We start from the raw sequence: 27,892 nt of genomic DNA on the forward strand, positions 1-27,892 counted from the left end.
AAAACATCAAGAGAACTAACATTTTATTTTTCCAGTTCCTGTGGCCATACCTATGGCTGAGGAGCTTAGGGCTGGAAAGAATAGAGGCTGAAGTCACGGAGCCCAGCTCCCCAGACTTTAAGACGTCCAGGCATCACCTGCAGAGCCTGTTAACAGCAGAATCCCAGGCCCCATTCCCAAGAGTCTGACTGAATGAATGGGGAGAGGAGCTACCCCCACCCCCCAGGACTCGGTATGTCAAGGAGCACCCTAACATTCTAAGGTAGGTGATCCCTAGGCTGCTGCATGGAAAACCTGACCTAATCCAACGGCTGTTTTTTCATTTGTTTTTTTTTTAAATAAGTGAAAGTAAAGCTCAGAGAGGTGAAGTACCTTGCCCAAGTCCAACTTCCTAAATCCAGGGCTGGCTCCACCAGGAACAGATCCATAAGTATAAAGAGATGCCACAAGTTGTGGAAAGGTACAGTCAACCCTGAGGGTAGCAGGCAGCAAGCTAGCTTCTTAAACAGAGCCTTTCACTGGTGAGAAGTAATGAAAGAACCTGCTAAGGGACCCCCGGCAGGAAGACTGATAAGCAAATACAACTGAGTTATATGACTGAGGGCCTATCTGCTTCCACAGGACTCTGTCCACGTCCAGTCACACTGTCACCTGCATGATCATTTCCTGTGAGCACCTACAGGGCAGGGACTGAGTCTCTTCCACTTGAGCATCACCCTCTTAAACAGGGTGAACTTGGTTATGAACTTGGTTACTGTCAGATGAATGCTATTACCCACCTCTGCCTAGAATGCCTTCCAAAGGGCTGGGCCACTTGGCACATGCTCTGCCCAGCTTTCAGCCCCTTTCTGGTATCACGGCCTCTGAGAAGTAACTGTCCTTCCCTCCTACCTCTCCCAGAGGACCCTGTGATGCCCCTTAGCACCCAGGTTTGTAATTACCTTTGTTTACCTAGGAGACTCCTCGAGGGCAATGATTTTGGTCTTTGAAACCTGGGCCCCAAGCTCAGCTTGCCAAGCATAAGTTGTTCTAAACAAATGTTTAGAAGGTGTCAACAAAGGAGGAGGGGCAGGAAGAATGAGAGAGAGAAAGGAATCTGAAATACTTTGCTGCAGACTCAAAACCCTACAAAGTTGCTGATGTACTTCCCTGGGAAAATGAAAAAAATCCCTATTATTTGCTCTGTTCATATTCGAAAAGTCAAGTCACTGTCTCTCCAGTGCCACCACCATCAGAGAGGTGTGGTGGCTGTACTGGGAAAGGGCCTCACCTGTCGATTCTCCCAAACCCACACACACCTGTGGTCCATCCTCAAGACACAGTCAGCTCCCTCCTCCCAGTGTATCCCTGGCTCCCAGAGCCCCCAGGGTCCTCCTACACCACTCACGGTCTGTACCTTCTGAACAGAGCCTGGGGAGCTCACCTCTGCCCACTTGGTCCTGCTGCCCTCTCTTCCCAGACACCTGTGGGCAATACTCCCCAAGGCACAGGCCAGGCAATGCACCCTTGGAGGGACTCCAAACATCCAGAGCTTAAAAGGGAGGCTTTTCAGGCAAAGCTGATCTCTCCTTGAAACGAGGCCACAGCCAGACACCGTCCCCCCACCGGCTGTGAGGCGTCCCTGTGCTGGACACAACTAACAGCTCACCACCTTAAAGCAGCACTAAGTTTAAAACTTCAAGGTTTACTCTGTCCTGACACCCTGACATTCTCACCTCCACAAGCCCTGCCCAGCTGGCAAGGCTTGCCCCACCCTTTACCTCTCTGCTCCCTCGGCCTGGGGAGCTGCAGCTAGGACCTCATCTTGCTCTGAGAGGCTAAGTGACTTGCCCAAGGTCACACAGCACGAAAGCAAGACGGGGGCGGGGGGGAAAGCGAGGCATTTACACTCAGACCCTGCAGCCAGCTCTCTTCCTCGCTATCACACTGTCCACCACTGACCTACCATCTCCTGAAGCCAGGGTGGTTCTCCTACCCTCTCAGTCAGGACCTTCCTTTTTCTTTTTTTCTGACTGCACCACGTGGCCTGTGGGATCTTAGTTCCCCAACCAGGGATTGAACCCATGCCCCCTGCACTGGAAGAGTGGAGTCTTAACCACTGAACTGCCCAGGAAGTCCCTAAAGCCTTCCATTTTCAAATCCAACAAACCTTTGGGTTCTTTGGAGAGTTTATCCTATTCGCATTTTAGCGGTTATACAACAAAACCAGATTTCCTGTTTCTTTCTTGTGTTTATTATGCTCAGGATATTTTTCCTAATGCCCTGAGAATTATTCCCATAGGAAACATTCGGCTCCTCTGAAGCTGTTTGGACGCTGAAACCCCTTTCCCTGAGAACTTGCCTTCAGGGGCATAACAGGGCTGGCAGCTGCTGATAAGCCGCAGCGTGGAGCAGGGAGCACTTGCTCAGACGCTGGGTGTTGACCATCCTAGCTCTGCCACCACCACCGCTAGGACCCACCAGCTTCTCCTTCCTGAGCCTCAGTGCCCCAGCCAGAAATACCCAGATAACACAACTTAACTGAAGAGGTTGCTGCCAAAATTCAAGATGATGTAGCCACTGTACCCAGCACAGGGACTGACAGGCATAGCCCCCCAAAACTGGAGCTGAGATTATTTTTTCAACTGCTTTCAGGCACTGCCCACGTGGACGTGGGGGAAGCACAATATACAGTTTTCCTGGTGCCCAGAGAATTCTTCCTACAGGCCCCCTGCCATGTGTAATTGCAGTCGGAGGAGAAATCAGAAATGAAGAGGGCTGCTTTGACACTTCAGGAAGGCAAAATAGGATGATTACGTACTCTCCTAGGGCTAAAAAGGCCTCACAAACACCCCAGTTCCCTCACTCCCAGCCCACAACCTTCTGGCGGTGTGTTATCTACAAGTCACTGGAGCTCAGTTGAGTCTCATTTCCTCATCTGCAAGACAGAGATAACCTTACCCACAGCCCGAGCCCTTCAGGATGATGGGAGGCAGTGTTTCTCAGTCTGTAATCTGCAAACCACCTGTGTGCTGGGCCCCGATGGACTCTCCCCAGCCCCTAGTCCCTGGTCCTTCTTCCTTCCTACAGGAGACTCTGCTGTATCCGGATTCCCACCGCTGCTCCAGATGGCTCCAGGAGTGTGGTCACCCCCAGTGAACAGTGACTGGCCCACTCCAGCCAAGGAGGCATGGTGGAAGAGAGCTGGGGGTGCCTCTGTACTTGAGAGCGAGCCAGGAGTCGACCTGTGTCCTCGTTCCTCCTCTGGATGTGCCTGTGTCCGACTAAAACGTTTGGAAGTGCCACAGCCGGCAGATGAAACCAGCATCCAAGATGACGGAGATGGGAAGAACCTGGGGCCCTGTTGACATCATGGAGCCCCTGAGTCAACTCCAAAGCCCACCCTACCTCTGGATTCAGAATCGCCCCACAGCACAGCTCAGGGGAGGGGGGCATAGTCACACTGCAGGTCACGTGAACAGCGGGTCATGCAGCTCTGTGGAGCACCCCTCCTGTCTGAGAGACAATGAGTTTCCCTACTGCTGGCCAGTCTGAGTTGGAGTTTGTAACTTGCAGCTGAAAATATTCAGAGAACCTGTACAAACCTAGGGGACAGCATGGAAAATACAGATTCCTGGGTTCCCCTCAGAGAGGAATATGCATTTTTAACAAGAACCCCCCAAGAGATAGTGATGCTCCCCAAAGTGGAAGAGCTACTGCTTTAATGGAATGTTAGACACGCAGAGCAGGGCTAGGCACACAGGCAAACTCTAAGTCCCAGTTCCTTTTGGGTCACACCAGGGCCCTCCTATTTCCTGTGTAAAGCAAGTTGTCAAACAAGCCTCACCTCTTCCCACGAAAGGCTGCTCAGCACAGTTTTAGGGAAACGTCTGCTGACACTCGGCCAGAACCCTGTCCCGTGACTATTGGTTTCCTGTGCAGCAGCGGCCGGAGCCTTTACCTGAATCCCCTTTCAGTGCCACGCACACCACACAGCACAGCGGCCCACGGCCCCTCGCCCCACCATCTCCGCGCTCCCCGTGGCCCTTTCAACTTTATTAGAAGGTCTGGCTATCTCTTATCATGCACCAATCACCCCCTGTGGCACCAGGAAACTGCAAGGGAAGCTGGACTTATTAGGAGAAGATAAAAGAAGGCGCTGGCAGAGGCTGCCGGCTGAGTCCTGAAAGCATTGTTTCTGAAATGTCAGAGGTGCAGTGTCCTCAGGGGTCGGACCCCAACCCGCTCCTTCCAACGGGGAAACTAAGACCCAAGAGGGGGTGAGACTTGGGGCTCTATTCACGCAGCTCTTCAGCATTAATCAGAGACAGGGTAGAGGCAGTGGAGGAAGTGGGGACAGAAGGCTTCGTGTGGGGGAAAAAAAGGACTGAAGGGAGGGGCAGGCACTTATTTAGAGGGGCCTTTGAGGATACTAGTTGCCTAGATAAACCAGGATGGCCAGGTCTGTTTTTCACTTAATATCTGAGTGGTTATTAAATTCAGAGCACTTCACCAGGGGTAGAAGTGACAGGAGAAGGGTCTAGAGCTGAGAAGATGAAGAACCTTAGTGTACCAGTGAAAATGAAGCAAATACAGTAGAAATTAAAGGTAAGTCCCACTAGAAGAAGTGTCTTCAGAAAGCCTCCTCAACTCCCCCAAACTTGATAGTAATCAGGCGTCCATCTCTCTGTGCTTCCCCACAGCTGAGCAATGACGATGCTATCACCCCAGCTACGACCCTACACTGTAATCGCCTGTTTGCTCATCTCTCTCCATCTCCGACAGCAAAAAGGCTTGTCACCTGGTTCATTTCTAGCACGGGTCCTGGCACAAGGAAGAACTCGGTAAAGGCTGCTTCATGAAATGGATAAATGGATGGATGGATGGATGGATGGATGGATGGATGGATAACGGGTGAGTAAGTGAATGTGTGCAGATGTCAAAGAGTTCTGGCTGGGGAATCAGGGAAGGTTTCATGAAGAGCTGAGGCATCTGAGCTGGATATTGAAGCATGTGGGCACGTGGCAATGAAGGGGAGACCCACTTCATCCCAAGTGCCTAGCACCATTTTAGGCATAAAGCTGGTACTTCATAAATGCTTCCTGGATAAGTTTACTACTGAACTGGCTTTCCTAAGTGAAGGAAGCTCGTTTCATTTCCCACAGCCTTTTGTTTCTCCTTAGGTAAACAGAAGCAACTCTTAAAGAGCAGTTAAACTGATAAACCAAGAGAAAGGTCATTGCCTACCAGTCTGCAAACATTCCTATCCAAAGACAGTTTAACAGCATAAGGAAATTCCATTTCTACTGATGTGGAGTTTTCCAGGATATACTGTTCCGTAACAAAGGCATAGGAGGTGATATACATTGCATCTGCATATAGAAAAATTGGGAGGAATACATAAGAAACTTCAAAAAAAAAATTACCAACCTTTAGAGAATATATCATTTATCACCTAAACAGGGAGGATGAAATCAGTTTTGCCAGTGAAAGAGTTTGTTATTGATGATTCCCGGGGACAAAGACCCTAAAGTAGGACTGCCGTGGCAAGCTGGAATGTATACTCAGCCCACCTAATGGGGACCAGGTCTGGGAAGAAAGGGAAGTGGACCTGGCAGGGATGAGAATGAAATTTTTCAATAAACATTTTTATAGTAATATTTTTACTTCTGAACAAAGTATATGTATCAACCATTTTTTAATGTGATTATCTTTTCAATGGGAAAAAAAAAAGCCAAAGAATTTAACCTTCCAACTCTCCTGAACAAAGGAAGCAAGCTCATTTGGGGGCACCATCAAATAGCCACCCTGAAGAGCAGCCCTAGAGATTAAATGAAATCCCTGCTCACAGCACAACCCTTTTTCAACAGACAAGAAAACAGCCCTGAGAGAAGAGCGCTGTGCATGGCCTAAAAAGGCTTTGACTGCATTCAGGGCCAGCTGAGATGGGGAACACTGGGGGATATAAACAGTGTGTCAGACATAAAGCAGTTCAGGTTTTACACAATCACGGCAACAAAGTGAGATTGATTCGGGTCTGAATTAAGCTCTTTATATTGTTTCTACTTAAAAAGGAAATGTATTGACTACAGTCCTCCTCACAGATTTATCTTCCCTGACATCAGGCACATTCATAACCTATTTTAAATTCCAAGGAACAATGCTGGGGTTTAGGAAAATGAATACCAGTGTGTTGCACCAGAATGTTTTGGAGGCTGGGAAGAAGCTTCTCTGGCTTTTAATTGCTCAGGAAACAGGCGTGTTGTAGATGGTTTTCTTATCAGCCCTAACTTCCAGTTAGAAGACCGCTTGTCCAGGATGCAGGAACTTTTAGAGCGGGTCTGTCTTTGGAAGATTCGCTTTGGAGTAATCTTAGAGACCATGTGTGGTATCACTTCAGCTTTTCTCCTCTCTCGTAACCATCTCCTCCTTTCAGATGTCACCACAATTCGTCAAGCTCAGGCCTGAATTACCTGAACTTGGGATGTCTCATCTCCCGCCTCCAGGCTTCACCAAGGACTGTGGGCACTGATCTCCCCAAGGCCAGCCTGACCATGTCCCACCCAGGGCTCCCCACAGCCTTTAGGACAGCAGGACCATCTGACCATCACCCAGAGAGGGACACCTGAGAGATAGGGGGCTCCATTAATAATCACATTGGAGTAAGAGGCAGAGCCACCCTAGAAGCAAATTGGAAGGTGAGGTCATCAACTGTAGAACAAATCCAGTCTCTTTACCATAAGCTTGAATTCAAGACTCTCCACCCTCTGGCCCCAGCTTACCTTTCCAGTCTTTCTGCATTTTGCAGGTCCAATTCCAATGGACCTGTAGTTACACAGCACATCCTGGGCTTTACTATCCCTGTGCATTTGTTCCCAGCATTTCCTCCTCCTGCCTCCACCCGACCCCAGCGCTGGCCAGAGCACCACCTACAGAGGTCTAACTCCTACTCTCCCTGCAAGGCTTTTGTGTGTTAGTCACTCAGTCATGTCTGACTCTTTGTGACCCCCATGGACTGTAGCCCGCCAGACTCTCCTGTCCATGGGATTTTCCAGGCAAGAATACTAGAATGGGTTGCCATTTCCTTCTCCAAGGGATCTTCCCCACCCAGGGATTGAATCTGGGTCTCCTGCGTTATAGACAGATTCTTTACCATCAGAGCCACCAGGGAAGCCCTACTCTCCCTGCAAAACCCAAGTTAAATGGTGCCATTCTTGACTGCATTCATTCAACAAGTATTTACTAACTGCACATTATGTGTTGGGCACATAGTGAAGAAGGCTGAAAAAGTTCCACCTCTTATGGAACTTTGGTGTATGTGGTGGGGGGTGGTGTACACAATTGTGACAGCAGGTAGTAAGGATGGAAACAGGGTGATATGCTGGAAGCTCCTTGGTTAAGTTTTTGTACCCCAGTACCCCACAGGGCTGGGGCTCCTTAAAGGTCGTGCCCAAGAGACCCAACGTACAGTCCTGTTGAACCCCCCACACACCTCTAGACACAACAGGCACTCACCAAACATTTGATGAGCAAAGAATTACTATTAGAGAAGTTTCCTCATTTAGTCTGGAGACAGCATTCCGACAAGGAGTTCCAAGTTCTCCACAAATCTGTATGCGATCCAAGGGGAGCCTAAATTTCCACCAACCTTAGAGAAACGCCCCACATCCAAGAGCTGTGCTTCCCCTTCCACACTGATGCTAGGAGGGGACTAAGGTTACCTGCTTTGACATTACGTTGCTTCTCCAGAGGTTAAGTGACTCACCCAAGCCCACACCACTAGGGAGTGAACCCCTGGAGAGGTCAGAAGATGACACAGCAGCAGTAGGATGTAATGACCGGATAAACGACCAGAGGAGTCACTGGGCAGAGGGTGTCTGGAGTGGGGAGGTGACTCTGGCAGCTCATGTGGCCAGAGAGCTTCAGAAAGGAGGTCTTGGGGCGGGGCCCAGGTGATAGAAGGCTGGGAGGGCCAGCAGGGGAAAGGCGCTGCGATGGAAGCTTGGCAACGGAGGGAGAGCCTGACACAGGGGTCACAGGGGAAGGCCTGCTGAGGCCAAAGTCTCACCTGGTGACATATACCACGCAAGACAAGAACACACACATGCTTTGCCTGTACCTGACCTGGAAGAGGGGGCTCCGCCACTGACAATGTGCAGATAAAACTGCTCAGAGAAGCTCAAGTAAGGGCCATGGGTGCCCAGGCTTTCCCAGACATGTCTGCAGCTCTACCCTGAGTGGCCCTGGCGGACAAGAGTCCGATTAAACAGTAACTAGTAACAAAGGAGCTTGGCAAGCGTCACGGTCACTTCCAAGGGCAACTGCAACATGGGTACCCCCTTCTCAGACATTCCGGTGGTGAGTGGTCATAGTGACCACTTCCTTTTACGAAGGAAAAAAACAGACAATTAGCTGCATCTGTTCTTATTTCGGTGATACCCAGAGACAGTCGAATGAGTTCCTGGCAGTCAGGACTGGACCCACCCACCTCTCACCTGCTGCAGCTCCGCAGCCCTGGGCCACCCTGGGCTTACTGGAATTTTTCCTCTAGGCCTCCACTCTCCACAACCACCACGCCAGCCCCTCGGGAATCAGTGAGGAACCCAAACTGCAAACATCCCCTAAGGTACAACACAAGTCCCTGAAGGCAAGGGAACAACTCAGGTGGGCTTTCCAGGTGGCCTTCTACGCACCCTATGCCTGAGGTAAAGACACACCCAGGCCCCCCAGGGGCAGGAGTGCTCAGCCTCAGAGCACTGACATCTGGTGTGGGGTAACTTGGTGGTGGGGCCATCCTGCACTCCAGGATATATGAGGAGCATGCCGGCCTCTACCCACCAAAAGCCAGGAGCACCCCCTACATGACAAGCGAAGTCTCTCCAGACATCACCAAATGTCCCATAGGAGTAAAACTGCCTCCACAGAACCATGGCTGAAGGGCTCGCTCCCTAAATGTGCTATTCTGTATATCCCCAAATATTCAGACTCCTGACGCTCCCAGTACTATAAAACACCTTAGGGGTTACAGGCAGAGCTTTTGATCAGGTGGATATGGGCTGGAGTCCTGGCTCTACGTCTTACTATCTCTGTGACATGAGGCACATCACAGCCTCTTGGAGCCTCAGTTCCTTCATCTATAAAATGGGAGCAATCAACAGCACCTCGGCCATGGCAGTTACATAAAAATGACACATAAAGACTGCCAGGCACAGTGGGGATCTGATAAACGTTAGTGAGTTTTTACAGGCCTGGAAAATTCCTTTTAGCCAAGCCTAGAGTTTAATCTTCTATTTCTTTGGTTTCTGATCTTCTCCCCCCACCCCCCACCCCCCCCCTACACTTCCTATGCCCTTTCCACCTGTTAAATGCCTTTGGTCTTAACCTTTGGTCTTAAGGAATCCTTCCTGCTGGTTCAAAGGCATCTGAGGTTAAAGTGAAGGAAAGAACACACACACACACACACACACACACACAGAATCTTTCAGCTCCAACCCTGCCCCGACCAACTCTCCAGACAAAGGGTTCCATTGTTGTCTAAAAACAAACTTTTCCACAGGGAGGCCTTAAAAGAGCCATAACAGTCTCGAAGTCTCCAGACTCTCCTAGTTTTCATCCCTATTCTGCTCCTGACCCTGGCATAGCCCTTCTCCTGGGCCTCAGTTTCCTAATCCATAAAGTAAGAGATTTAGACCCTGGAGATCACCAAGATTCTGTGCTATACTGGAATGCCGCAGCACAGAGGGCGGCTGGACCCACATTTTCAGTAAGTGCTTAAGAAGAAATAAGTGTTACAAAGACACATCTTTCCCCCTTTTCCCTAGGTTCCCCTGAGAAATGAAATCCTGCCATTCTGAGACCTTGGGCAAATTAGTTCATCTGTCTTATCCTGCTGCCTTATCTGTAAAATGGGATAATAGAGGCAGAAATGAGGTCAAGATTACGAGACAACGATCATGAAAGCACCTGGCACAGAGCTAACACACACACTAGGTATTCAAAATATGTCTGCTTTCCGTTCTGGGCTCTCCATCTGAAATCCTGTACTGTAACTCTGGGTCACTCTCCTTCTCTGGGAAGTCCTTCCATCTGCCCTTTCCCCAGGCTCTATCCAAGCCCTCCTCTGTCAGGAAACCTTCTCCACACAAACTCGTTTTTCTAAAGGTCCAAGGCCACAGTTTCCCAAAAGCTGACTTGGGGAGTGGGGTGGGAGGGGCAGGTGGAGAGGAGGGGGTAGGAGTTCACTAAAAGCCAGTTCCCTGCTCTGAGAATTTCCTTTCTGTGAATCCAGGAAGATTAACCCCTCCCCTGCTCCACTCAGAATGGAGCAGAGACCTCAACACTGTCCTGGCTGAGATTTTATACGCCCCTTATGTCAGGGTCTCATAAGCACCCTGAGAGGGCAGGGTGAGTCTGAATATTCTTCTCCTCCAAATTCTTCATCCAACCTGATCACCCAGAGCCTCTCCCCTACACCCACTGCCCACTCCAGGAAGATGTTTCTTTGCTCACCCCCATAGGGCAGCCTCACAAATTCACAGATCTCCAGCCCAGATCCTTCCCCTTGCCATAAAGAGCCCAGGAGATCAGGGAATTGGCCCAAGATCTCTCAGCTAGTTCAAAGGCAGGGCTGGGTTAGGACCGGAGACTCAGGACTCTAGACACACCAAGCCTCTGCTCACAGCCTCTTGCCCATCAGCCTGGCCCTCTCCTGTCTCAAGCGTCACCATCCTCCCAGGCTGGGAAGCTCACGGTCACCTCCACCTCTCCCCCTGCCTCGTGTCGCACCTCCTTCTCATCACGAAGACCAGGAACCCTGATAAAGGGCCACCGCCTGGTCCCTATCACATCAGGACAAGGACAACATGCCTTTTTCATGCCACTCTCTTGTTTAAAAACCTGCCACAGCTCCTCAGTCCCACCAGATCAAACCTTTCCTGCCCTACAAGCCTTGGACCCCACGCACCAGTTCCTCCAGCTCCTTGGCCCACCCGGCCTGGCCCTGCTCCCCTCCGAGGCCCCTCCCCTCTCTCTTGGATCCTCTCGGCTCCCTCCCCAGACTCTGGCCTGGGAGGCCAAGGAGTCACAGGTGACTCGCCTCCTTGGAAAGTCTTCCCTTCCCGCCCTGGCTCCCCGTCCTGTTGCCCTTCAAGGCTCCCCCTCCAGACCTGAGGCCTCGGCCTGGCATTCTCTGGCATTCTCCTGGCCCCCAGGGTCACCGCACTGCTGAGCTGTCTGAGCTTACCTCCTCACCAAACCACAAATGCATCACCCCACAACCTGGCTACATTCCTTCCACCTCCAACCTCAGCCTGGCATTCATTCCACAATCATTACCTGAGTGCCTCTAAGGTGCCAGAAAGTTCTTTTACCTTTAAGGGTAAGGAGAGTTTCAAGAGCAAGGACATCTTAGATGCTACCTACTCTGTGACTCCCCCCCAACCCACCATCCCCGTCACCCCCAGGAGTCCTCCTATCTCCACTTTGGGACATCCTAGTTGTCCTCGAGCCCATGTCCTCCCGGAGTCCTCCCTAAGCTCCAGACCTTCTCTTCCTTATTCATGGCCAGACCTCCTATGATACCCACACCAGGAGGATGCTCACTGAATGGCTTTCACAGGAAACTGAAGCATTCTGTCCAGCAGGCCAGTCCAGACTCCTGCGTGGCCTCAAGCTCTGTTCATCTAAGTGACCTCTCACTGTTCTTCCCAGATTGGATTGGGGCCCAGAATGAGTCAAATGACCTCTTATCATTCTTCCAAAATTAGGCTTTCCTCTTTAATTACACCTTATCTAGCCACACTATGTGGATTCTAATTACATAATTACTTCAAGCCCTGGGACTTAAAAAAGAAAGGAGTGCAGAGAATTACACAGGTAAGTGAATGCACCAAATATTCATACTTATATATACCATGTGCCATGGTGTATACAATGTTTGTGTACAATTATTCACATACAATTTTATAAGCCAGAAAATATAGCCCATGAGTGGGTATCTAAATCACATTAAGCAAGTCAGAGTAGATGAAGGAGAATATCATGGAGAAGCCTAACCCTGAGGGGGTTTTTGAAAGAGGCTGGAAGTCAGTCCCCAGCTCTCTCCCCTTCCCCTTCTGCAATGAAAAGAGGGAGTGGTGTGACCTTCATGGGAAATTTTTCAAAGTATAACCAGACCTGATCTCTCCTAAACAAAATACCCACTCTCTTCTGAACTCCAGGTACCCACTGTCTGTCTCCTAAGGCATGTTTTGTACAGTTCTAGTAGAAGACCCCACCCAGACTGTGTCCATCCTGCAGACAGGGGCTGCATCTCACCCATTTCAGTATTCCCAGTTCTCAGCCCCCATCAACACCAGGAGGGCCATCCAGTAGGCCCGCCTCCTGTCTTTACTCCAGCCTTATTAAAAAGTCTTTGCCCCTCTTACACCACCCCTATCTTCACCAGGAGTGCCCTTCCTTAGGCTGGGCCCAGCTCCCCTTTGCCCATTGTACTTGCCCTAACTTGTTGCTCATCACATGTTGGCATGAAAACTCTTCTATGTGCCAACCTCTCCTTTTAGACCAGTGGTCAAAATCCGTTTGATCATACCTTCCTATTAGTAAATAGCTTTGAGCATATTTACTTATAAGTTAACGATAAAATCTGGACTACTATAAATAGGAAAGCTACGTCTTGCTCTTCTGTTTGAGTTAAAGAATAAACAGAACTTCAACTGATAATGTTTTCTCTGGGTCCTTCAATACCGATCCTGAGAGCTCACCCACTGTTCTAGGCCAGGAATTCTGCGAGGACAGCAGGAGTGTTTGATTCCCTTTGTATTCTCAGAATCTGGGACAGAACTAAAAACTTAATAAAGGAATTCATTTGCCCCACAGACAGGGAGCACCTCCTGTGGGCCCGGCACATGCTAGGTAGGCACCAGGGATAGAATGCCCGGCTGCTGGCATCTGGGTCCTACAAACTGCTGGGTGGGCAGACAAACAGGATCAGCCAAACAAGTGTGACAAAGTGGCTGACACAGATGCTATGCAGAATGCTCTGTCTAAAACCACTGAATCAGGACAGTCTCAAATGGGGGGTGAACATGCTCCAGAGGGTCCGAGAAGGCTTCCCCCCAGGAATATGCTGCCTTCAGCTGAAACCTGAAAGATGAGCAAAGCTAGCTGGGTGAGGGAGAAGAGAACACTCCAGGGTAAGGAAACCACATGGGCAAAAGTCCTGAGGCTGGACAGAGACGTGTAAGCGCCAGGGGCCAACAGAGGCCAATAAAACAAAATGAATGAACAAGCCCCTAAAGGATGGCGAGTTCCTCCCTCTCACTCCTCTCTACTATCAAAACAGATTGCCCCCAGCTTCGTGCCTCTGAAAGGGTCACTCAGCCCTGCTACGTGCCCAGCCTCTGAGCCAAACAGAGCAGGTGGGCTCTCTGCCTCCCAGCCAGTCCTGCCAGTGGCAACCGCCCCCTGCTTCAGAGGAGCCCCAAAGCCACAGGAAGACACTCCTGAAAACCATACATGTTGCCATGGACACCACCAATCAAAGGCTCCTGGGCAGTTTAATTTTTTAAAGAGAGTGTTAAATATTTTACATCTTCTAACAGCACGGCTTCTTCCTTGCCTACAATGCAAAAGAAAACCCTATACTCCTTGAACTAAGGATTCACACAAAATAAACACCAATGTGTAAGACAGCCCTCGGAGGTGTGTACCCACAGTCAAGGGCATCCTCTGGGTATCCTGGCTGCCTAGGTGTATGTTCCTTGCAGAAGCAACCTGGACAATCCAGAAAGAAGCACATCCACAAAACCTCTTCCCTACTGGAGCTCTTCTGATCCCAAGAAGGGAAAATTATTTACAATGATGCTTCAGGTGTGTTTAAATAGCCCATGACTTTAATAATTAAAGATAAAACCAAGACCGTGGATTGTAATGCAGGCTAGCGGCTGCGGGGCCTCCTCTCGCAGCAGCTGTCCCCAAGAGAAGCCGTATCTTCTATCAGTGCTCAGGCATGACTAATATTTCCCAGTTCCTGGGAGGCCTCGCCCCCTCACACCTGCCAGGACTGGCTCATTAACGTACCATGTCCAACATAAAAGCCCCACAAAGCAAATGCAAAATAGTCCTCAAAGGCCTGAGACCAAGCTGGCCTAGGCTCATGGGCCTGGCAACCAGGTTTTCAGCAACTACCACCAAAGCCTGCCTAGGCCCTGGACTCTCCCGAGTCCCAGCTTTCTCCAGCTACTCTATTTTCTGTCCCGATTGGGACTGTGCTTTCTCCAGGGCCTGATTCATTCTGTCCTGCTTAACGTAGCCCAGTTCCTACTTTTGCCTTGGCTTCACCATCCAGATGTCTGGCTTGCTCCCCAGCCTATTGCCCGGGGACTGGGGCAGCAACTCAAATCTCCCAGATCCAGTTCCAGTCTTTCTTACCTCATCCCTGGCTTCCAGATCCAGCCTCCTGTGTGCAATGTCTACAAAGAGAGACCCAAGCACAGACGAATCAGCAGTGTGTATGCTACAGCAGCCTTGCAAAGACCCCCAACAGCAATGCACCATGAAACTGTTTCCATTTTCTCTCCTGTTAATTTGTTATCAGCAACTACAACCCCTGGCCATCATTCTGTCCTGGTGAGAAACAGTCACCCAATGCTGGATCTGCCCTGACTAAAGACAAACTCTGAGTAGAGAAGAACAATCGGCAAATGAACTGTATTTATTTACAACGTCCGAAACTGTTCACGTGCACAGCCACAATATAGACACAGATTCCAGGCAACGAGAGAAACAGGATTTCACACATTATGTCCTAGTGACCCTTCATATTGAGAAACCAAGCTCAAAGGTGGCCCGCAGGCAGATGGGAATAATCAATTCATGTAGGGAGTTCCCTGGTGGTCCTAGTGGCTAAGACTCTACGTTCCCAATGCATGGGACCTGGGTTCGATCCCTGGTCAGGGAACTAGATCCCACATGCCATAACTAAAAAAAGATCCCTCATGCCACACCTAACACCCAGCGCAGCCAAATAAATATTCAAAAATAATAATCGATGTTTAAGGCATGCTAGAAATGAGGAATGAGTTTCCTCATCTGGGATCAACTGAGTGCCTGTTCCTTATGGCAGTTACAGCTGCCATGAGCTAGAAGATCCCTCTGATGATGAAAAGTCAGGGCCCACCTGGGACTGACATGGGCAGAGCCACGTACAGGTTAAGGTACAGTAGTCAGTACTCCTGCTCACTGGTGTTGGAACTCAGGCAGTATCTTTATGCCATGTTGAGAATCCAGGTTGCCAGGAACAGACTCCTCACAGTCATTCCTGGGTCAGTCATGACTACACGCCTGACTTCAGGTCCATCACTGGCCTCTCTCTACTACCTGCCACGTGGGTTATATGCATGTCTAGAGCATCCTCACTCCCCCGACGCCCCACACACTTGTCACCCAAAACCTTCCTACTCACAACCCAAAACAAACTGGAATGCCTGCTGGGGAAGACAAGAGCCCAACCCTCTGAGTGTTAATGAGGAAATAAACTTGAGGAGGGTGGGGTCTATGTCTACACTGTTCACTAGTATTTGTTTAATGAGTGCAATGAGACTGTGGTTATTAAAGTACTTCTTAAACAAAAGTTCCACATGTAAGCAGGGACTCACCTCACAAATGGGCACCCTCCCAACCCTGGGGCTAACAGCAGAGCTCTCTCTTCATCCAGCAGAGTGGGCTGGATGGACATCAGATGGACCTCCCTGCAAGGCTGAGCTATAGTGGGAATGCAAATCACCAAGGGATAGAAACTTCCAAGAAAAGACCAGGATCCCAACCGCTAAATTACCTGGCTCTGTTCCTTTTCTCTTCTGCACTCCTTTGGCATATCCCTTTGCTCCATGGGTAATGGTCAACATCTGTGACCTCATCCTTCCAAGAGGGAGATGTCGGCAGAGGGGGGAGGAATGTTTGGGGACAGGAGAAAGGGTTATGGGTAGAAGCAGACCAGAAGGAAGGGGACATCAAAAGGATTCTTGCTCTGAGTACCAGTGACCAGTATTGGGGCTTCGTGAACATGCTGGCATTTTCACATCAGCTCACATGACTGAAGAGGCTTAGAAATACTCAGTTCTATGTCCCTCTCCAGATGGTTGGTCAGCTCTACAAACACAGCTTCACTGGCCAATGTTCTTTTTCAACTCCATGGTTGAAAACACCCCCTTGACACTACCAGTAACTTCTGACCCATTCTCATTCTCAATACAGCCACCAGCATTAGAGTGATGACTATGCGTCAGGCACAGCTCTAAAGACTTGTGCAATCCTGTGAAGTGCGCACTATTATTTTTCTCCATTTTACAAGTGAGGCAACTGAGGTACAGACACATAACTTATAGAGCGAGGATGGGGACCCAGGCAGCCTGAGCACAGAGGTCACCCCTTCATCACTCTGCTCCCCGATCTCACTTCCAGAAGAGGCAAGCCAAGCTCCAGCTCAGGCCCATCCAGCTGCAAGACCTTAAACTAATGGCCTTTCCGTGCCTCAGAGGCGTGTGAAGCAAGGCTGATCACAGACACCTGGTCTGCTGTGCACAGGGCAGCCACTAGTCTCACGTGGCTATGGAAGACTTGAGACGCCGCTAGTGTGACCGAGAACCCGAATTGTACATTGTATTTCATTTTAGTAACCCACTCCAGTATTCTTGCCTGGAGAGTTTCATGGATAGAGAAGCCTGACGGGATATATAGTCCATGGGGTCACAAAGAGTTGAACACGAATAAGTGACTAGCTTTTAGTTAATTTCAACTTAGAGAGTCATATGTGGCTAGTGGCTACCAGATTGGAAAGTTCAACTCTAGTCTCTAAATTCTAGGATACCGGGTGCCATTTCTTTTGGTCACTGCTATAGTCACAGAGACCAGCACAGACCCTAGCACAGCCTGTGGTTGGAGCTCAGTAACTATTTGTTGAACAAATCAAAAGCAAAGGGCTTTTCAGGTGCCACAACTTCATTGCCACACAAGGATCGATTGTTCAGGTTCCCTGCTCACTGGACATCTAGCCTCAGCTTGACCAGGAGCTCAGGCCTCCCAAAGCAGATCAGGAGGGAGAGGCTCTCAAGATGAAAAACTATAGAGGCAAGTCTTCTAAAGGTTCAACACAAATAAATCTACCTCCCTGAAATTTCCACTTACTCATCCTGGCACTTCAGCTCACAGGTCTGGGAAAACCAAAGTTATGAGACAGCACTTAAACATTTTTAAACACTATAAATACAGTATAATACCTCTAATTCATTTTCTTAATTAGTACAAATACAAATCTTAGTTCACTGTGAGGCTGGTTAAACAACTACATGACTGAGATCTGTTTGGGGGAACAATCCCCTACTGTCAGAGCTATGGCCCAGGACTGCTGTCTCCACTGACTTAATGCATTCACATCCCCCCTCTCCATGAGACAGCCAGGGCGTATACAGCTAAACTCCCAACCAGTGAGGCCTCATTCTGCAAACAAGGTTTGGGGATCCTGGCAGAGCAACTCACATTTTCATATCTCCTTGATGTACTCTTTCTAAGTGGAAAAATCTAAGTCTGCACACATCTCCTATGAGCTGACTGTAGCAGACACAGGAGATACTAATACAACTCCATGCAGCCCGCACCAAGAGCCCACATCTAGAAAGAGTAAGAGGTAAAATCTGCAGACTACTTACCCCATCCAAGTCACTGAACTAGATCAGGAGAAAGACATATAAACCAAACAAGATCAATTCAGTGTGACACACGCTGTAACAGACACAAGTACAAAATACTGAACTAAAGAGATACCCGGAGGGACCCTGCACCGTGGCTCACACACAGCAGGCACTCGGGGCAGTGAACTCAATCAAATTCTGACCAACAGCTCAATTGAAAGCTGAGGAAACCACAATCCAGACAGGTTAAGTGACTGCTCAAGGTGACCCAGGTAGTTAGTGACAGGGCTGGACATGACAGGTGGGCCTCGTCACTTACCCGCCCAACAGTCTATAATCCATCTCACAGTGCTTCTTATCTGACCCCTCATGGGGAGGGAGCCAGGATCTGCCTGCTGCTTGTTATCACATCCATCTCAGGATAAACAATGGATACATTTTTGTAAGATGGTATGTTGGGCACTCTCTTGAAATATGAGGAGTTACTGTGTGCATGCCATCTTAGAAACATGCATCCAATCATCTAACAAACATTTCTTGGGAATATACTATGTTTCAGGTACCTGTTTAGAGGCTTGGATAAAGAGATGAAACAAACTCCTAGTCAGATCAGAACACCCACATTTATCTCTGCTCTCTCCCAGAACCCCACGAAAAGGACAGCAGAGGAATCTGCTTTTTAATGGAAAGGAGACAATGGCTGATGAGATATGTTAACAGAATTCTCAAAGACAGAGAGCCAATTGCCAGGCAGTCACTGATACAGGTTTCTGCTTCATCTGCTCTGCTGAGTACAAGCAGGGTAGAAAACCACTGAACAAATGGTGCCTAGGCCACAAAAACAGGAGAAGGCTCGGGAAGGGAGGGGGGCACCAGGGACTGTGAGGGGAGAAGGGGAGGGGACTAGGAAGAGGGGAGCCTGCTGAAAGTTGGCGCAGGGAGCAATCAGACTCCAGGGTCCCTCCTTCAATCTGCTCAGTCTGGCGACCTCCCTCCCTGGGCCAGCAGGACGTGGAGGATCACAGTTCGGGCAAATTACACCAGACATTCTGATTCAGATTCAGACACAGCTTAGGGAGAGATACAGCTGAGGGAGGTAGGGAAAGCACGGAGCAACTTTCGGAAAACAGACAGACAGAGTGAACGTCTGCATACCAACCAGGGTACCCTGCCTCCTTCCCCATCAAGGCTCCTGGAAGGAACAACACACAGCCTGTTACACCCCCCCAGGCACACTCCTCTCCAGGAACACCCAACGTTCCCCGAGAAAAGATCTACAGACACCAATATCTAGGTGTCTCCAGTGAAAAAAGGGGAGGCTCTCTACTGAATGACCCTCCAATGAGGTTCACAAGCCCCCTTCCTTGTCCCACAGATCCCCAATCAGCATCTTGGTGTCCACTCTTAAAATATAAACCATCAGTGATCAGCATGCATGGAAAGATGGTTCCAATGGGAAATATAATAACCAAAAGAAGCGGAAAAAGGGACTTCACAGAAACAAAGACAGCACAGGAGAAGCAGAAAAACAGCAAAAACAAACAAAATACAACATATATAAGTGAATTCACTGCACCCATGAAGCAAGAACAAGATGCTATTTAGAAAAAAAAAAAAGAAAAATGAATCTTCAAAGTAAAATGGAAAACAATAAAAGATTTTAAAGTTACAAACTTGACCCAGGATGTCCAACATCTAAGTAATGGGAGTTCCAAAGACAAAACACGAAAAAGGACAAAAGGAAATTAACAGAGAAAAATATAAGAAAATGTCCCCAAAATGAACAGTGTGAGTCTTCAGATCAAAAGAACACAACAAGGACCTAGCATAATACTTTTCAAAGCAAGAACAATCCAAATATAGGGAAAGGGAAAGGATCCTAAAACTTTCAACAACAACAACAACAAAAAAAAGGTTATCCATAAATGATCAAGAATCAAAATAGCATTCAAATTTTGACATTAATATTGGAACCTAGGAGACAGTGGAGCCATGCCTTCAAAATTCTAAGGGAAAATGGCTTTCAACCTAAAATTCTAAACAAATCAAAACACCAATCAAATGTGAATGCAGAGTAAGAACAGTTCAGACAAGCAAGTATGAGGTGACTGACTTGTACAGACCCTCTCTCAGAAACTCTTGAGGAATAAATCAACAGAAAACAGAGGCTCCAACCAGAGTAAAGTGAGGGAATCCCCAGGACGAGCCATGCCCTAGGCCTAGAAGTCAGTCAGCTCGGAATAAAGGGGAGGAACTGAGGCCTCTGGGAGTGAGACCTCCAAGGGAAAAAAAATTGCAGTAAAAGAAAAAGGAACACGTGTATAAGACAGAGAGGTTTTCAAAAGCCTCTCAGAAACTCTGGGATAACCACAAAGGAAACTAAATCAATAGGAAAAAAGCAATTATTAACTCAAAAAAATGTACAAGAAATTTCATTACAGTACAACTGTAAGGCTCAGCCAGGAACTCTATCCACACAGTCAAAATAATGTAAGTATTGACTATCAGTGTAACAAAAACTGTGATAGACCACACTGGGAGGACATGAAGGAAACCAAGCATGTGGGGAGAAGAGAGAAGAGGGGAGTGAGGGCTCCTCTAATCCACAGCAGGACAACAGTACTATCAGCATAAACAGCCAAAAGGCCTGGAAGTGACTACGGAAGGCAGAGTAACGGCCCCTCCAAGATGAAGACGCCCATATCCTAATCCCCCAACCCACAAACATGGTATCATTACATGACAAAAGGGAATTAACGTTGCAAGTGGAAGAAAGGCTGCTAATCAAATGAACTTCAAACAGGGAGATTATCCTGGATTATCCAGGTGAGCCCAAAGTAACCACAGGGTCCTCAAAAGTGGAAAAGGGAAGGGGAAGGCAGTCAGGAAGGTGTGACTATGTTAGAAGGTCAGTGATGGATGGAAGTACTCAACTGGCCATTGCTGGCTTTGAAGATGTTGAAAGGTGGCCATGAGCCAAGGAATGCAGGCGGCTTCCAGAAAGTGGAAGATGCAAGGAAGAGAATGCAGCCCTGGCACCATCTTGACTTTCACCCAGTGAGACCCTTTTCGGATTTCTAAGCCAGAGAGCTGTAATTTAAATTTGTGTTGCTTTAAAGCCACTACGTTGGTGGTCATTTGTTCCTGCAGCAACAGAAAACCGTGTTCCATGACCAGCCCTGGGGAGTGGGTCATCAGGATGGGTGACACAGCCTTCTTCCTGAGCCTTGCAGTGTCATTTGACTTTTAAAGTCATACATATGACTTTGATACAAATTAAATTTTAATTTTAAAAGAGCTGAAACACAAATTCTCTCTTGTCAGAGCTCATAATCCGGTAGAGAAAACAGGGCCCCGGCTACTGCTGATAGGCAAACACGGGAAGAAAGCACCTCTTTGAGATGTGAGGACATCTGAAAGGAGCGGGCGTTCACCAGGCAAAGGAGAAACAGGCCTTCTGGAGAAGGATCAAAGACCAGGGGGAACATGAAGCAGTTCTGAATGATGGCACACCAGTGGGTCTCGCAGAGGCAGCAGGAAAAGCTGGGTGGACAGTTCCCAGCACCACAGGTGTGACACCTGCCCCACTGCTGGCTTCTCTGACTGGTCTAGGACTTGCTATGCATATTTAGGGCTGGTATGGACAAGAGAAGACCCCAAACACAACGTTTTTCTGGAACATCAATTGCACCCAACAGTGAAGTGTTTTAAATGCTTTTACTCTAAAAACCAGCACAGATGTATTATAGAAGACAAAACTCACGTGAATTTTTAACATAAAAATTGGTGACTTCTTGTTTGAGAGGCCCACTGTAGACACTAAGCTATTTGCTGACCGCTGAGCATCAAGATTCAACCATCTCTACAATTATTACAAGAGTCAGAAGAAAGGTTAAAGTGCCATCGCATGCATCCATCAAAGCACCTGGGACTTCACACCAGCAACCTCTCAAGGGCCGCCTACCCTCCCTGAGTTGGGTCCCAGCATGAATGGGAAAGTTGAGAAGCATGTCATTGTTTTCCAAAGTGGTCTGGGGCCTGCTATTGCTGGGTAACTTAGCTCTGCCTGGGGAAACAAACAAACAAAAAAAAAACTATCACACTGAGTGTTTCCTACATATCTTCTCTTGGTCATAAGCCTGTCCATCTTTCTCCCATCCCCTCTCTAAAGATTACCAGGATCACTGATAAAACCCCAGCTCGACCATCAGCACCTCCGATCCCTTATAGCCCAGGCCTCCATTAGAGAATACATTGCAGACACTCTTTCCATGGAAGGAAGTCAAGTAATAGGGCACATCTCTTGGGAGAGGGTGTCCCCTGTGTCCACAAACAAGGGTGGAAACTTTTTCTATTGTTGTGGCTGTTTTTGTGATAAAAACAATAATATCCATGTGACAGTGAACTGGGAAATTTTTTTTTTTCTGTAAAGACTCACTACTGACCACAGAAGAGGATCAGAGAGGGGGAAAAAAAAAATCTCTCTCTCTCTCTCTCTCTCTCTCTCTCTCTCTCTCTGTCTCAATGGAAGACCACACAGAAGTAAAAAGCAATTTAATTGGGTTTAGTTTGTTTTTTCGTGTGTAAAACACATACACACATTCAAAAAAAGTGAACTCAACTGATTTCAAACAGAGAGGATGAGATTTTAATAACACCTTAAATATCTTACAATTAGTTATGTCATTGACAGAAAATAAAAGATGGGAGAGGAGATCAAAGAAAAAGATACAATAGGAGGAGAGAAAAAGAAATGGACAGAGGGGGGTATGGGAGGAAAAGGACGGGAAGACAGCAAGACACAGGGACAGACAGACATGAGTAGCCACACACAAAAAGAAGGAACAGCTAAAGGATTCACAGAGACACTTCCTGCTGCTGCTGCTGCTGCTGCTGCTAAGTCGCTTCAGTCGTGTCCGACCCTGTGCACCCCATAGACGGCAGCCCACCAGGCTCCGCCGTCCCTGGGATTCTCCAGGCACTTCCTAGGCCAAAATAAATGACACTGCATATGCCAGGGTAGGCTTGGGCTACAGACTTCAAAGTATTATCACCTTTTATCCTTGCCTTCGAATGGTTACTAATCTGGCTAACCACTGTTCACAGCTCTTTAATTGCTCATTTAAACATTCTGAGGCTTAGCTCAGGTCAAGGGCCAGAAGCTCCCTTCAGACATGCCACAGTCAAGCAAATCATTTACCTCCAAGTATCTCCTCTACAAAGGGAGTACATGAAACACTCTTACACAAACCACCATCTCAGAAAATGTACAAAGCACCAATAAGAGACAGGAGAAAATGCTGTTTGCATTGAAAAGAAATTCCATGGAAAACTTTTTAGTTTTGCATTTAAAAAGCAAAAAAAAAAAACCAACCCAGAACTGGTACTTCAGCAGAATGGGTTCCCACCTCAGCATTTTCCAGCATCACTCCCAGCACATTTGACTTTCCACATGTTCAAGTTCTGCCTGCCCCACTGGCTTCAAAGGCCTGAGTTGGCTCTGAAACCAAACACTGCAAGCTAAGGGTCAACAGAGAGATCCCAGGGGACTGACTCCCAAGTCAGTCTCAGCCCTTCCTGGACTCTCTATCCATCCTCTCCAATGATTGTCCAAAGCAATCCCTTACTTCACTCTAAGGGCTGCAGAAATCTGCTATTTCACAGCTGATAGAGCCTCCCCCTTCCAGCTCCATCTCTTCTTCCTCCAAGTCAGGTGTCTGTTTTCCCCTTCCTTACCTGACCAGCCCCCAATCTCCTACCTGGTCTACTTCCCCAACCTCTCCTTTCTGCCCCTAATCTCTCCTTGCTCTTCTCTACCCCGTCTTAGTATCACTGCTCTCAGAGGAAGAGGGGGCATAGGAGGTATATTTAGAACACAAAACCTAGAGTCAATCCACCTGAGTTTCTGCCCAGCTCTGTATCTTACTAGCTGTTTGACCTTGAACAGCCAAGCCACCCAATTCCTCAAATTCCCCAGTGAGAGGGGGATGAACCTGGCAACCACAGACGTCTTGTCCAACTCTCAGGTCCCAGATATTCAAACACCCACCTGTATAACCATAAATGAAGCAGTGAATTAAACATACACAGGAATGAATTATAGAAATTCCCTTTCCTCAGCATTCTGTCACCCCAGCTAGAGTTCCAAGCCCCCCACACTGAGGGGCTGTACCTCACCCTGAGATGTTCGAACTCTAAATTACTTAGATACAGCAAAGCCTTCCCCAATCACACTAATCAAGGAACAGATGAATCTGAATATCCAACAGAAGTCTGAGTCCTGGAATGTTTCTTTCATGGCATCGAGCAATACTGTGAATTTAACATCAGCTTAGCAAACAGAAAAGAATCTAGAAATGCCATCGAAAACTGTCTTGTGAATCTAAGAACAGTTATGTGTCGGGAACCCTGGAATATAATCTACTCCTAAACCCTCTACTTTCCCAACAAGGGCAGAGGCCCAGAGAGCAGAAGCCACAAACCCAAAGCCCAGAGCAGATCCATGACCAGATCAAAGCCAGAGGTCCTGCTTCTGGCCCAGAAGACTTTCACTAAAGCTTTTTGAGACCATCCGTTTCCTTTTTCAAAGAGACAGATTAAACCCCAAATTACCAGTGAGGTCTCTGTACAACAAATCTATTTCCAAGTCCAGGGAAGCAGACCAGAGCTAAATTTGGATGGCCAGATGATTACTAATACTACCTAACAAGCTTTCTCCCCTGAACCTTGCCCATTCATTCTCTGCAGAGAAAACCCCAGACTCTGCTATCTATATGGAACTCTATTTTGGAGAAGTGAGAAGCGGAAACCCATACAGTTCTTTGTTCTGACACCAAGAAGCATCTGCTTTCCAAAAACTCCTACCTCACCTTCCAACATTCCAAGTACTTTCAGAAAAGTTCATAGAAACTCTCCAACTAGAATAAAAGAAAGCAGGAGGTAACAGGAGGAAAGGTCCAACCGAGGGTGGGTGTGTAACAGACGATGATAATACCCTCCCAGCTCTTCACCCTAGGGGTAGAAAGCATCTCTTTTCAGCTGCCAATACCCTGCACCAGAGATAGTCACCAGAGATAGTGCCACTCAGCGCCCTCCAGCAGAGAAATGAGCTCTCTGCAACCCCTGAAGAACTAACCCTTTCCTAACCAACCACTCTAACAGTGCCCAGGACAGAGGTACCAACAGACCAATCCTCCCAGCCCTCCTCTCCCACTAAGAGCCTGAAACATCAGAGCTCTGATGACAAGGAGCTATTTAAGGCAGCATCAAGAGGGTGGGGCAGAAAATTGCTGGCAATATCCTCCTCCGCCACCCCTCCCTCCCTCACAGCCAACAGACACAGACACACACACACACACACACCTTCTGGCTCCATAGACAGCCATTAACCTCACCTATGTCTCTAAGGTCTAGAGATCTGGAGTCCCCAAACGTTCAGCATTTGTTTTCTGTCACTGAGGCTGCTCCACCCCCTTCTCTTCCACCACCACCAAGCCACCTTTACAATCAAAAACACAAAATTTAATCTAGAGTTCAACAACCAAGGGGCTTGGAGATAGACAAGCCCTCCCTGGCCTTCACTTAGGAAAGAAAAAGGGCACCCGGGGTGTGGGGGGGAGGGGTGATGTCAAAGGCCTGACAAGCTAGATAGGCTCCATGCTATCTCTAAATGAACCTCCCTCCTATTGATGGTGAAATCAATTCGGGCAATTTCGGCAGGTCGGCCCTGTGACAAGAGGGGCATCCCAGCGCTCAGTTTACAACAAAAATTCAAAGGCTCAGCCAGAACATGCTGGGAAAATCCAGGGTCTGGATAAAACGAGCTACACTCAGTGGGATCCTTTCTGCTTTTATGTAGCAATGTAATAGCGTAATAAATTCTGTCTGCCTGAGGAAAGCATGCACTGGTGAATTTCAAAGCCATTTTAAGACAGCGGATGCACCGGGATGCAGAATTCAACAGCACATTCCCTCGTGGGGGGGGGGGGGGGACGTAATGATTTCAAGCTTGTTTCCCCCTCTATCTTGAATGGCGCTAGCGCTTCTCAAGGAAGCCACCTCAGAAAACCTCCAGAGGAGAGCCGGGGATGCCCGGGGAATCCAGAGAAAGGAGTCGCTTTCTGTTCATCTCGGTGAGGAGCTGGCTAGCAAGAAGCTGCCAGTCACTCTGAGGGATGAAGGATGAAGAAGCATGGCCGGATGAGCAGGCACCGGCGTCCCCGGACACACATACACACGTACCCGCTCATTCTGGCGGGTCCTAGGCCAGGCCGACAGTCCTTGCTCTGCTCCCGCCGCCCTCTCCTCCAGAGGGATGCTAATGAATGAACACACCTGAGAAGCCTCCATCCTGCCGCTCGCTCCCTCCTTCTTCCTCTGGCTGCTGCAGAGGAGCCTCTCCTCGGTAGTTTCACTTTACAGCGTAAACCCACTCGGGCTTTGATGTCTCCTCCACCCACCCATATTGCAGCCAGCCTGAAGCAGGCGGACGTTCTCCTTGCAGAGGCCATGATCGCACGTACCCCCACCCACCAAAAAAAAAAAAATCTGGAATATCCCAAACCCCGGCACACTGGGAAACTTTCCCTTAAAAACTGAGGATCCACCAAGCAGGCAGGAAGGAGGGTTCGACCGAGGGGGGCCACGGTTTCCCCCGCGACCACGGGGGATGCTCTGGGGGGAGGGGGTCCCCCAAGTCCTTCCAACAGCTGGCCCTTTAAACGCACCTCCTCCGAGCGTGAGACAAAGGCGCCGCCCGCGGGGGCTGGGCTGGCGCACGCCCCCAGCGCCGGTGCTGGTGATCTAGCAAGCGTCGGCCGAGGGGCGGCTGGCGCGGGCTTACCTTGCGGGTCTCCGGGCTGGCGGGCCGGCGGCGCGCGTCCTGCCCCACTCGCACTACACGCTGCAGTTGGCCCCGCTCTGTTTTTCTGGGACTCGGCGCTGACTTCACCGACACTCCGCGGCCGGCCAATGGGCTGCGGCGGCCGCCCCCTTATTAGCATGCGTCTGGAACCGTCCACTCCGGGGGCGCCTGGTAGGCGGGCGGTGCTAGGGGGCGGTGCCGGGCTCCGCAGTGACAGGAAGGGGCGTGTGCGCCAATGGGAGGCGTTGAAGCGCCCCACCCCCCCCACCCCCCGTCCCGCCCCGCCCCGCTGCATTGTGAGCCGGGCGCGCGGGCCCGCGGATCTCCGGCTGAGAACGTGCGCGCGGTCCCAGTAACCCTTTTTTGTCCTGGGTGGCCTCGGGCTGAGCCGGAAGGTGGCCCGGCGCGCCCTCTGATTCTTCTGAGGGATCATCCCAGGGGAGCTGGGAAGGAATCTTAGGCATTAAAAAAAAAAAAATCCTAACCTGTCTTGAGTGCATATAACTTAACCCCTGTACCCCAGTTTGCTCATTTTTAAAATGGTCTAATAGCCAGTACCTATTTCGTAGGACACAGAAAAGACGAATATAGTTAAAGCTCTTCCCAGGTGGCGCTAGTGGTAAAGAATCTGCCTGCCAATGCAAGAGACAAAAGAGACACAGGTTCAACCCCTGAGTCGGGAAGTTCCCCTGGAGGAGGGCATGGCAACCCACTCCAGTATTCTTGCCTGGAGAATCCCATGGACAGAGGAACCTGGCGGGCTACACAGTCCATTGGGTCGCAAAGACTCGGACACGACTGAGGCAGTTTAGCGCACACACACTCATTCGTGTAAAGAGCTTAGATCGGTGCCTGGCGGTCCCGCAGCGTGTTTCTACTATCAATACACCTGACGCCAGCCAATACGCTTAATGCTTCCTAGTTTTTCTCTGTTTTGATCCTCATAGTCCTACAGGAGAGTCGCTATTACCAATCCATATTTTTCAAGTGAGAAAACTGAAATGGTTTAAGTGGCTTGGTCAGGGTCACACTGGTGCAATCAGGATTTGAAGCCAGGCTCTGAGACTTCATTCGTGTGATATAGTATTCAGCGGTCCCACGGGAGATATATGTTAGGCCCTGGGGTTACTGCCAAAAATGAAACAGACAAGCCTCCTCTGCTCATGAAGCTGCCATTTTAGTGAGGAAGACAGGCAAATAAACGAGTGAATAAATAAACAAGATTGGAGGCAATGTGTCAAGCAGCGTGAATAAAACAAAACAAGGTCAAACGCAAGTGGAGAGACAAGGTCTTTGCTAGATGAGTTCAGAGCTAACCTCTGTGATATCATCCTGACCTCTTCCAAGCCCTCTCAGTGTTACA

The 27,892-nt window shown here is 48.9% G+C and overlaps 1 protein-coding gene across 10 annotated transcripts in view; it reads right to left on the reverse strand.

Annotated features, from left to right (window-relative positions):
* The window catches only part of SORBS1 (sorbin and SH3 domain containing 1), a 234,332-nt gene extending 207,712 nt beyond the window's left edge, over positions 1–26,620 (reverse strand). For 7 of the 10 annotated variants that reach the window (XM_024985512.2, XM_059881768.1, XM_059881759.1 and 4 more), the window contains exon 1: positions 26,509–26,572. The gene's annotated coding sequence lies outside the window, so the exon portion shown is untranslated. 10 annotated transcript variants of the gene reach the window in all.
* Positions 26,621–27,892: the final 1,272 nt, after the last annotated feature.

Source organism: Bos taurus, chromosome 26 (genome assembly GCF_002263795.3).
Source record: "Bos taurus isolate L1 Dominette 01449 registration number 42190680 breed Hereford chromosome 26, ARS-UCD2.0, whole genome shotgun sequence".
Classification (NCBI taxonomy): domain Eukaryota; kingdom Metazoa; phylum Chordata; class Mammalia; order Artiodactyla; family Bovidae; genus Bos; species Bos taurus.